Genomic DNA, 12,119 nt, shown 5'->3' with positions numbered 1-12,119 from the left:
GTACTCAATGGGACCATAATGTTGCAACCACACACACGTTGACCTGCTGTGGGGAAAAAACGAATTAGTACACTTCATACATGAAAAAGGTTATTTTAAGATCAACATGAAAAACCAAAATTCCAAAAGTATCAAACACGAAATGATGCTTACCGAAGAAAGAAAATGTATCGTGCTACGCATCCTCTTCCCGCCCTGTGGTGCAAGTGATGTCCCTCTCTCCAAAAATGTACTCAATGGGACCATAATGTTGCAACCACACACACGTTGACCTGCTGTGAGGAAAAAACGAGTTAGTACATTCCAAACATAAAAACGGTCATTTTAAAATCAACAGGAAAAACCAAAATTCCAAAAGAATCAAACACAAAATAATGCTTACCGAAGAAAGAAAATGTATCGTGCTCCGCACCCTCCTCCCGCCCTGTGGCGCAAGTGACGTCCCTCTCTCCAAAAATGTACTCAATGGGACCGTAATGTTGCAACCCCACACACATTAACCTACTGTGGGGAAAAAACGAATTAGTACATTTCAAACATGAAAAAGGTTATTTTAAAATCAACATGAAAAACCAATATTCCAAAAGTATCAAACACGAAATAATGCTTACCGAAGAAAGAAAATGTATCATGATAGGCACTCTCCTCCCGCCCTGTGGTGCAACTGATGTCCCTCTCGCCAAAAATGTACTCAATGGGACCATAATGTTGCACCACACACACGTTGACGTGCTATCAGGAAAAAACAAGTTAGTACATTTGAAACATGAAAAAGGTCATTTTAATATCTACATAAAAAACAAAAATTCCAAAAGTATCAAACACGAAATAATGCTTACCGAAGAAAGAAAATGTATCGTGCTAGGCACCCTCCTCCCACACTGTGGTGTAACTGATGTCCCTCTCTCCAAAAATGTACTCAATGGGACCGTAATGTTGCAACCACACACACATTGACCTGCTGTGAGGAAAAAACGAGTTAATACATTTCAAACATGAAAAAGGTCATTTTAAAATCAACATGAAAAACCAAAATTCCAAAAGTATCAAACACAAAATAATGCTTACTGAAGAAAGTAAATGTATCGTGCTCTGCACCCTCCTCCCGCCCTGTGGTGCAAGTGATGTCCCTCTCTCCAAAAATGTATTCAATGGGACCATAATGTTGCAACCACACACACGTTGACCTGCTGTCAGGAAATAACGAGTTAGTACATTTCAAACATGATAAAGGTCATTTCAAATTCAACATGAAAAACCGAAATTCCAAAAGTATCAAACACAAAAAAATGCTTACCGAAGAAAGAAAATGTATTGTGCTAGGCACCCTCCTCCCGCCCTGTTGTGCAAGTGATGTCCCTTTCTCCAAAAATGTACTCAATGGGACCGTAATGTTGCAACCACACACACGTTGACCTGCTGTGAGGAAAAAACGAGTTAGTACATTTCAAACATGAAAAAGGTCATTTTAAAATCAACATGAAAAACCAAAATTCGAAGAGTATCAAACACAAAAAAATGCTTACCGAAGAAAGAAAATGTATCGTGCTAGGCACCCTCCTCCCGCCCTGTGGTGCAACTGATGTCCCTGTCTCCAAAAATGTACTAAATGGGACCATAATGTTGCAACCACACACAAGTTGACCTGCTGTGAGGAAAAAACGAGTTAGTACATTCCAAACATGAAGAAGGTCATTTTAAAATCAACATGAATAACCAAAATTCCAAAAGTATCAAACACAAAAAAATGCTTACCGAAGAAAGGAAATGTATCGTGCTAGGCACCCACCTCCTGCCCTGTGGTGCAACTGATGTCCCTCCCTCCAAAAATGTACTCAATGGGACCATAATGTTGCAACCACACACAAGTGGACCTGCTGTGAGGAAAAAACGAGTTAGTACATTCCAAACATGAAGAAGGTCATTTTAAAATCATCATGAAGAACCAAAATTCCAAACGTATCAAAAACAAAAAAATGCTAACCGAAGAAAGAAAATGTATCGTGCTCCGCACCCTCCTCCCGCCCTCTCGTGCAACTGATGTCCCTGTCTCCAAAAATTTACTCAATGGGACCATAATGTTGTAACCACACACACGTTGACCTGCTGTGAGGAAAAAACGAGTTAATACATTTCAAACATGAAAAAGGTCATTTTAAAATCAACATGAAAAACCAAAATTCCAAAAGTATCAAACACAAAATAATGCTTACCGAAGAAAGAAAATATATCGTGCTAGGCAACCTCCTCCCGCCCTGTGGTGCAACTGATGTCCCTCTCTCCAAAAATGTACTCAATGGGACCATAATGTTGCAACCACACACACGTTGACCTGCCGTGAGGAAAAAACAAGTTAGTACATTTGAAACATTAAAAAAGGTCATTTTAAAATCAACATAAAATACCAAAATTCGAAAAGTATCAACCACGAAATAATGCTTACCGAAGAAACAAAATGTATCGTGCTAGGCACCCTCCTCCCACACTGTGGTGCAAGTGATCTCCCTCTCTCCAAAATGTACTCAATGGAACCGTAATGTTGCAACCACACACACGTTGACCTGCTGTGAGGAAAAAACGAGTTAGTACATTCCAAACATGAAAAAGGTCATTTTAAAATCAACAGGAAAAACCAAAATTCCAAAAGAATCAAATACAAAATAATGCTTACCGAAGAAAGAAAATGCATCGTGCTCCGCACCCTCCTACCGCCCTGTGGTGCAAGTGATGTCCCTCTCTAAAAAAATGTACTCAATGGGACCGTAATGTTGCAACCACACACACGTTGACCTGCTGTGAGGAAAAAAAGACTTAGTACATTTCAAACATGAAAAAGATCATTTTAAAATCAACATGAAAAACCAAAATTCCAAAAGTATAAAACACAAGCAAATGATTACCAAAGAAAAGGAATGTATCGTGCTCTGCACCCTCCTCCCGCCCTTTGATGCAACTCATGTCCCTTTTTCCAAAAATGTACCCAATGGGCATGTAATGTTGCAACCACACACAAGTTAACCTGCTGTCAGGAAATAACGAGTTAGTACATTTCAAACATGACAAAGGTCATTTTAAAATCAACATGAAAAACCAAAATTCCAAAAGAATCAAACACAAAATAATGCTTACCGAAGAAAGAAAATCTATCGTGCTATGCACCCTCCTCCCGCCCTGTGGTGCAAGTGATGTCCCCCTCTCCAAAAATGTACTCAATGGGATCATAATGTTGCAACCACACACAAGTTGACCTGCTGTGAGGAAAAAACGAGTTAGTACATTCCAAACATGAAGAAGGTCATTTTAAAATCAACTGGAAGAACCAAAATTCGAAAAGTATCAAACACAAAAAAATGCTTACCAAAGAAAGAAAATGTATCGTGCTCCGCACCCTCCTCCCGCCCTGTGGTGCAAGTGATGTCCCTCTCTCCAAAAATGTACTCAATGGGACCGTAATGTTGCAACCCCACACACATTGACCTGCTGTGGGGAAAAAACGAATTAGTACATTTCAAACATGAAAAAGGTTATTTTAAAATCAACATGAAAAACCAAAATTCCAAAAGTATCAAACACGAAATAATGCTTACCGAAGAAAGAAAATGTATCATGATAGGCACTCTCCTCCCGCCCTGTGGTGCAACTGATGTCCCTCTCGCCAAAAATGTACTCAATGGGACCGTAATGTAGCAACCACACACACGTTGACGTGCTGTCAGGAAAAAACAAGTTAGTACATTTGAAACATGAAAAAGGTCATTTTAAAATCTACATAAAAAACAAAAATTCCAAAAGTATCAAACACGAAATAATGCTTACCGAAGAAAGAAAATGTATCGTGCTAGGCACCCTCCTCCCACACTGTGGTGTAACTGATGTCCCTCTCTCCAAAAATGTACTCAATGGGATCGTAATGTTGCAACCACACACACATTGACCTGCTGTGAGGAAAAAACGAGTTAATACATTTCAAACATGAAAAAGGTCAGTTTAAAATCAACATGAAAAACCAAAATTCCAAAAGTATCAAACACAAAATAATGCTTACCGAAGAAAGAAAATGTATCGTGCTACGCACCCTCTTACCGCCCTGTGGTGCAAGTGATGTCCCTCTCTCCAAAAATGTACTCAATGGGACCATAATGTTGCAACCACACACATGTTGTCCTGCTGTGAGGAAAAAACGAGTTAGTACATTTCAAACATGAAAAAGGTCATTTTAAAATCAACATGAAAAACCAAAATTCCAAAAGTATCAAACACAAAATAATGCTTACTGAAGAAAGAAAGTGTATCGTGCTCTGCACCCTCCTCCCGCCCTGTGGTGCAAGTGATGTCCCTCTCTCCAAAAATGTACTCAATGGGACCGTAATGTTGCAACCACACACACGTTGACCTGCTGTCAGGAAATAACGAGTTAGTACATTTCAAACATGAGAAAGGTCATTTCAAATTCAACATGAAAAACCAAAATTCGAAAAGTATCAAACACAAAAAAATTCTTACCGAAGAAAGAAAATGTGTCGTGCTAGGCACCCTCCTCCCGCCCAGTGGAGCATGTGATGTCCGTCTCTCCAAAAATGTACTCAATGGGACCGTAATGTTGCAACTACACACACGTTGACCTGCTGTGAGGAAAAAACGAGTTAGTACATTTCAAACATGAAAAAGGTCATTTTAAAATCAACATGAAAAACCAAAATTCGAAGAGTATCAAACACAAAAAAATGCTTACCGAAGAAAGAAAATGTATCGTGCTAGGCACCCTCCTCCCGCCCTGTGGTGCAACTGATGTCCCTCTCTCCAAAAATGTACTAAATGGGACCATAATGTTGCAACCACACACAAGTTGACCTGCTGTGAGGAAAAAACGAGTTAGTACATTCCAAACATGAAGAAGGTCATTTTAAAATCAACATGAAAAACCAAAATTCCAAAAGTATCAAACACAAAAAAATGCTTACCGAAGAAAGAAAATGTATCGTGCTAGGCACCCACCTCCTGCCCTGTGGTGCAACTGATGTCCCTCCCTCCAAAAATGTACTCAATGGGACCATAATGTTGCAACCACACACAAGTGGACCTGCTGTGAGGAAAAAACGAGTTAGTACATTCCAAACATGAAGAAGGTCATTTTAAAATCATCATGAAGAACCAAAATTCCAAACGTATCAAAAACAAAAAAATGCTAACCGAAGAAAGAAAATGTATCGTGCTCCGCACCCTCCTCCCGCCCTCTCGTGCAACTGATGTCCTGTCTCCAAAAATTTACTCAATGGGACCATAATGTTGCAACCACACACACGTTGACCTGCTGTGAGGAAAAAACGAGTTAATACATTTCAAACATGAAAAAGGTCATTTTAAAATCAACATGAAAAACCAAAATTCCAAAAGTATCAAACACAAAATAATGCTTACCGAAGAAAGAAAATATATCGTGCTAGGCAACCTCCTCCCGCCCTGTGGTGCAACTGATGTCCTTCTCTCCAAAAATGTACTCAATGGGACCATAATGTTGCAACCACACACACGTTGACCTGCCGTGAGGAAAAAACAAGTTAGTACATTTGAAACATGAAAAAGGTCATTTTAAAATCAACATAAAATACCAAAATTCGAAAAGTTTCAACCACGAAATAATGCTTACCGAAGAAAGAAAATGTATCGTGCTAGGCACCCTCCTCCCACACTGTGGTGCAAGTGATCTCCCTCTCTGCAAAATGTACTCAATGGAACCGTAATGTTGCAACCACACACACGTTGACCTGCTGTGAGGAAAAAACGAGTTAGTACATTCCAAACATGAAAAAGGTCATTTTAAAATCAACAGGAAAAACCAAAATCCAAAAGAATCAAATACAAAATAATGCTTACCGAAGAAAGAAAATGTATCGTGCTCCGCACCCTCCTACCGCCCTGTGGTGCAAGTGATGTCCCTCTCTAAAAAAATGTACTCAATGGGACCGTAATGTTGCAACCACACACACGTTGACCTGCTGTGAGGAAAAAAAGACTTAGTACATTTCAAACATGAAAAAGGTCATTTTAAAATCAACATGAAAAACCAAAATTCCAAAAGTATAAAACACAAGCAAATGATTACCAAAGAAAAGGAATGTATCGTGCTCTGCACCCTCCTCCCGCCCTTTGATGCAACTCATGTTCCTTTTTCCAAAAATGTACCCAATGGGCATGTAATGTTGCAACCACACACAAGTTGACCTGCTGTCAGGAAATAACGAGTTAGTACATTTCAAACATGACAAAGGTCATTTTAAAATCAACATGAAAAACCAAAATTCCAAAAGAATCAAACACAAAATAATGCTTACCGAAGAAAGAAAATCTATCGTGCTATGCACCCTCCTCCCGCCCTGTGGTGCAACTGACGTCCCTGTCTCCAAAAATGTACTCAATGGGACCATAATGTTGCAACCACACACAAGTGGACCTGCTGTGAGGAAAAACGAGTTAGTACATTCCAAACATGAAAAAGGTCATTTGAAAATCAACATGAAGAACCAAAATTCCAAAAGTAATAAACACAAAAAAATGCTTACCGAAGAAAGAAAATGAATCGTGCTAGGCACCCTCCTCCCGCCCTGTGGTGCAACTGATGTCCCTCTTTCCATAAATTTACTCAATGGGAACATAATGTTGCAACCACACACAAGTTGACCTGCTGTGAGGAAAAAACGAGTTAGTACATTCCAAACATGAAGAAGGTCATTTTAAAATCAACTGGAAGAACCAAAATTCGAAAAGTATCAAACACAAAAAAATGCTTACCAAAGAAAGAAAATGTATCGTGCTAGGCACCCTCCTCCCGCCCTGTGGTGCAACTGATGTCCCTCTCTCTAAAAATGTACTCAATGGGACCATAATGTTGCAACTACACACACGTTGACCTGCTGTGGGGAAAAAACGAATTAGTACATTTCAAACATGAAAATGGTTATTTTAAAATCAACATGAAAAACCAAAATTCCAAAAGTATCAAACACAAAAAAATGCTTACCGAAGAAAGAAAATGAATCGTGCTAGGCACCCTCCTCCCGCCCTGTGGTGCAAGTGATGTCCCTCTCTCCATAAATGTACTCAATGGGAACATAATGTTGCAACCACACACAAGTTGAGCTGCTGTGAGGAAAAAACGAGTTAGTACATTCCAAACATGAAGAAGGTCATTTTAAAATCAACTGGAAGAACCAAAATTCGAAAAGTATCAAACACAAGAAAATGCTTACCAAAGAAAGAAAATGTATCGTGCTACGCACCCTCCTCCCGCCCTGTGGTGCAACTGACGTCCCTGTCTCCAAAAATGTACTCAATGGGACCGTAATGTTGCAACCACACACAAGTTGACCTGCTGTGAAAAGAAAACGAGTTAGTACATTTCAAACATGAAAAAGGTCATTTTAAAATCAACATGAAAAACCAAAATTCGAAAAGTATCAAACACAAAAAAATGCTTACTGAAGAAAGAAAATGTATCGTTCTCGGCACCCTCCTCCCGACCTGTGGTGCAACTGATGTCCCTGTCTCCAAAAATTTACTCAATTGGACCATAATGTTGCAACCACACACACGTTGAACTGCTGTGAGGAAAAAATGAGTTAGTACATTCCAAACATGAAAAAGGTCATTTTAAAATCAACTGGAAGAACCAAAATTCCAAAAGTAGCAAACACAAAAAAATGCTTATTGAAGAATGAAAATGTATCGTGCTAGGCACCCTCCTCCCGCCCTGTGGTGCAACTGATGTCCCTGTCTCCAAAAATGTACTCAATGGGACCATAATGTTGCAACCACACACAAGTGGACCTGCTGTGAGGAAAAACGAGTTAGTACATTCCAAACATGAAAAAGGTCATTTGAAAATCAACATGAAGAACCAAAATTCCAAAAGTAATAAACACAAAAAAATGCTTACCGAAGAATGAAAATGAATCGTGCTAGGCACCCTCCTCCCGCCCTGTGGTGCAACTGATGTCCCTCTTTCCATAAATTTACTCAATGGGAACATAATGTTGCAACCACACACAAGTTGACCTGCTGTGAGGAAAAAACGAGTTAGTACATTCCAAACATGAAGAAGGTCATTTTAAAATCAACTGGAAGAACCAAAATTCGAAAAGTATCAAACACAAAAAAATGCTTACCAAAGAAAGAAAATGTATCGTGCTAGGCACCCTCCTCCCGCCCTGTGGTGCAACTGATGTCCCTCTCTCTAAAAATGTACTCAATGGGACCATAATGTTGCAACTACACACACGTTGACCTGCTGTGGGGAAAAAACGAATTAGTACATTTCAAACATGAAAATGGTTATTTTAAAATCAACATGAAAAACCAAAATTCCAAAAGTATCAAACACAAAAAAATGCTTACCGAAGAAAGAAAATGAATCGTGCTAGGCACCCTCCTCCCGCCCTGTGGTGCAAGTGATGTCCCTCTCTCCATAAATGTACTCAATGGGAACATAATGTTGCAACCACACACAAGTTGAGCTGCTGTGAGGAAAAAACGAGTTAGTACATTCCAAACATGAAGAAGGTCATTTTAAAATCAACTGGAAGAACCAAAATTCGAAAAGTATCAAACACAAAAAAATGCTTACTAAAGAAAGAAAATGTATCGTGCTACGCACCCTCCTCCCGCCCTGTGGTGCAACTGACGTCCCTGTCTCCAAAAATGTACTCAATGGGACCGTTATGTTGCAACCACACACAAGTTGACCTGCTGTGAAAAGAAAACGAGTTAGTACATTTCAACCATGAAAAAGGTCATTTTAAAATCAACATGAAAAACCAAAATTCCAAATGTATCAAACACAAAAAAATGCTTACTGAAGAAAGAAAATGTATCGTGCTCGGCACCCTCCTCCCGACCTGTGGTGCAACTGATGTCCCTGTCTCCAAAAATTTACTCAATGGGACCGTAATGTTGCAACCACACACAAGTTGACCAGCTGTGAGGTAAAAACGAGTTAGTACATTCCAAACATGAAAAAGGTCATTTTAAAATCAACTGGAAGAACCAAAATTCCAAAAGTAGCAAACACAAAAAAATGCTTATTGAAGAATGAAAATGTATCGTGCTCGGCACCCTCCTCCCGCCCTGTGGTGCTAGCGATGTCCCTCTCTCCAAAAATGTACTCAATGGGACCGTAATGTTGCAACCACACACAAGTTGATCTGCTGTGAGGAAGAAACAAGTTAGTACATTTGAAACATGAAAAGGTCATTTTAAAATCAACATGAAAAACCAAAATTCCAAAAGTATCAAACACAAAAAAATGCTTACCAAAGAAAGAAAATGTATCGTGCTAGGCACCCTCCTCCCGCCCTGTGGTGCAACTGATGTCCCTCTCTCCAAAAATGTACTCAATGGGACCATAATGTTGCAACCACACACACGTTGACCTGCTGTGAGGAAAAAACGAGTTAATACATTTCAAACATGAAAAAGGTCATTTTAAAATCAACATGAAAAACCAAAATTCCAAAAGTATCAAACACAAAAAAATGCTTACCGAAGAAAGAAAATGTATCATGCTTGGCACCCTCCTCTCTCCCTGCGGTGCAACTGATGTCCCTTTCTCCAAAAATGTACTCACTGGGAGTGTAATGTTGCAACCACACACACGTTGACCTGCTGTGAGGAAAAAACGAGTTAGTACATTCCAAACATGAAAAAAGTCATTTTAAAATCAACATGAAAAACCAAAATTCCAAAAGTATCTAACACAAAATAATGCTTACCGAAGAAGGAAAATGTATCGTGCTAGGCACCCTCCTCCCGCCCTGTGGTGCAACTGATGTCCCTCTCTCCAAAAATGTGCTCAATGGGACCATAATGTTGCAACCACACACGTAAGTTGGCCTGCTGTGAGGAAAAAACGAGTTAGCACGTTTCAAACATAAAAATGGTCATTTTAAAATCAACATGAAAAACTAAAATTCCAAAAGTATAAAACTGAAAAAAATGCTTACCAAAGAAAGAAAATGTATTGTACTCTGCACCCTCCTCCCTGCCCTGTAATGAAACAGTGGTCGAAGTATAAAACTCTCCCCTGACGTTTCGTCTCCGACTATGGGAGGCATCCTCGGAGGTACAGCTTGGATGTCCGCGTTGCACCGCAAGCGTGACGATCGATTACTTTCAATCGACAATGCGTACAATGCGCCCGCATAATTTTTTCATGTAAAAAATGTCTAATACAAATCCAGCAAACTTAACACCCTCGAAGAACAGAAACATGAGAAATTTTTGCAAGTACCTGTAAACACAGCCGCTAATGATAATACGTCAGTCTCATCCTGGGCTACAAAAGAGGAGTATCTCTTACCTTCATGCCGAGTAGATTTCTGCTGGACGGTGGAAACAGAAAATAAAATCTTCTGTTACAGAAGTCCTTTATAGAATACTGGAAGTTTCGAATTCGGCTTGTATGTAACTGTCGAAGGCGGAGCAAAAAAGACAAGTCTTGCGATGTGAAAGCTACTTGTATACATACACCATTCAAAGAGCAGTTATTCCTTGCGGGAAAACAGAGAGTAATTAATACGTTGCGGGAAAACAATCAAAGAGTAAATATACGTGGCGGGAAAAACAATCTCGTAGCGAACATGACTAAAACCTACGTATCAGTCGTACAGATTTTTGACATGAGCTCAAAATATAATATATGAATTCGAGTAATGTACTGTTTTGTAAATAGCAACGTCGATTGCAGTAGCCCTCTGTCGACCTATATGTTTACAGAAATTATGGCCAAATTCTTCCATCCATTTATAAAGACCAGCTATTTATAAAGTCCAAAGATTCGAAATTCGTTTTTGCTTGACTCAGTACCGCAACTTTAAATTTTTAGCTGACATTTCGTTACACCGATAGCTAAACATGCACGCGAAAGAGATGTCAAATTTTACTTTTCCTTTGTTTGTTGCAGACTTGCGTAATAAAGAAATAAACTTTTGCAAAACCCTTTGTTTATTCTCATAAAAAGCAACCTTTACACATGATTCATGTGGTTCTGGGCTATTAACGACTTATTCCTGTTGAGTATGTGGTTTTTAAAAGTAGTCTCACGAGAAGAGGTGTTACCAGGAACTAGGAAATGTGTCAAAGACAAAATAGAAAACTCAGCATACCACATTATTCATAGCCGACATTTGTTTGCACAGTCGTACGTCAACAAGTTTTAATGATAACATAGTGAACGGTCTGCTACGAGCTCACATTGATTTCTTGTCTCAGAGTATGTGCTCTATTGTGGTTAGCCGACATCAACAAGAACGAGAAACATCCCACTTGTCTACATCTACATCTACATGATTACTCTGCACTTCGCAATTAAGTTCGTGGCAGAGGGTTCATCGAACCACCTTCGAGCTATTTCTGTACGGTTCCACTGTCTAACAGCACACAGGAAAAACGAGCACTGTGCGAGCTCTGATCATGATTATGATTTCTCGCTATGTGGGTGGGTGCCAACAAAATATTTTCGCATTCGGAGGAGAATGTTGGTGATCGAAATTTCACGAGAAGATTCTACCGCAACGGAAAGCGCCTTTTAATTACTGTCACCCTAATTCGGGCATCGTGTGCGCTGCACTCTCTCCCCTATTTCGCAACAATACAAAACGAGCTGCCCTTCTTTGAACGTTTTCGATGTCCTGCGTCAGTCCCACCTGATGCGGATCACACACCGCACATCAATACTCCAGAAGAGGGCGCACAAGCGAGGTGTACGCAGTCTCTTTAGTCGATCTGTTGCATTTTCTACATTCTCTAGCAATAAATCGCAGTCTTCAGTTTGCTTTACCCACAGCATTATCTATATGACCATTCCAACTGAAGTTATTCGTAACTGTAATCCCCAAGAATTTAGTTGAGTTTACAGCCTTTAGATTCGTGTGATTCATAGCGTAACCGAAATTTAGCGGATTTCTTTTAGTACTCATGTGAATAACTTCACACTTCTCTTTATTCAGGCTCAACTGCCACTTTTTGCACCATACAGATATTTTATCGAATTCCTTTTGGTCATCTTTTGACTTACAAGACGGTAAATGTCAGTATTTTCTGCAAACAATGTAGGAGGGCCTAAACAC

This window comes from Schistocerca cancellata, unplaced genomic scaffold (genome assembly GCF_023864275.1).
Source record: "Schistocerca cancellata isolate TAMUIC-IGC-003103 unplaced genomic scaffold, iqSchCanc2.1 HiC_scaffold_1092, whole genome shotgun sequence".
Lineage (NCBI taxonomy): Eukaryota > Metazoa > Arthropoda > Insecta > Orthoptera > Acrididae > Schistocerca > Schistocerca cancellata.
This window is presented reverse-complemented; position numbering follows the sequence as displayed.